Genomic DNA, 962 nt, shown 5'->3' with positions numbered 1-962 from the left:
CGCGCATATCATCGCTTCGACTAGCTGTGGACAGTTTTTGGTGCTCAGTTCGATACTTCTGAGGCGGTGCGTTGTAAGGCCATATTTTGTACTCACCGTTTGTAGAGTACAGTTTGAAATGAGATAAGTGAGATAGAGTGTTGGAGATAGTCGAAGGACAGTGAGAATTTCACTTTAACAAACTGCTACATAGATATTTTTTACGACATAATAATATTTTAAGATAAGACCAGATAAAAGGATGTGTTTTTATCTAGCTAAAGCTCACTTGAGACGCTTACGAAATCTCCGTAAGTCTCCATGTCAAGCTACCATAAGTTATGTTTATAGATGAGTATTTTTATCATGTACCACATCAAATAACTATACCATGAAAATACATTTCATAATGGATCTGATGATGCTCATCTAAATATCATAAATTCTGTTCTTCCCTACAAACTGTCAGACTTGGGATTGTTTTGCTCAATACAATAACAGTAGTACCTTTATTTTGGTATAGAGGAACTAACTTAACTAAACAAGAACGTGGAAAAGCACAAGAATAATGTAGCCTCGGCAAAGGAACTCATCGCCTTACCAAGCATTACCATCAACTCTACCCTATCATCTCTTGATGGCAACATCTTGCTGCCAATGAGGAAAGGTAAAGCCTGTTGGGAACAGCCAGGCCCAAACCGTTCAACTGCACTATAAAAGAAACTCAGAGAAAGAGAGAAAGACACACTCCTGGTTTTATAGATATTATATTAAGAAAAGACTGAAACATAGTCTCGACAAAAAAATTCCTCGAACCTGACCCAAACTATCACTATCAACACATACTCTACAACGGCCCAACTGGAAGCTGACGCGCAAGACATAACCCATGAGCGTGAGCGCCGGAGCAGACGGGACACAATGAGGATTTTTTAACCAAACCAGAAATTTGCCCCCAATAGGAACGAACCGGGACCTAAAGG

The sequence above is a fragment of the Zea mays genome, chromosome 9 (assembly GCF_902167145.1).
Source record: "Zea mays cultivar B73 chromosome 9, Zm-B73-REFERENCE-NAM-5.0, whole genome shotgun sequence".
Classification (NCBI taxonomy): domain Eukaryota; kingdom Viridiplantae; phylum Streptophyta; class Magnoliopsida; order Poales; family Poaceae; genus Zea; species Zea mays.
The sequence above is the reverse complement of the archived record's forward strand: the minus strand, read 5'-3'. Positions refer to the sequence as shown.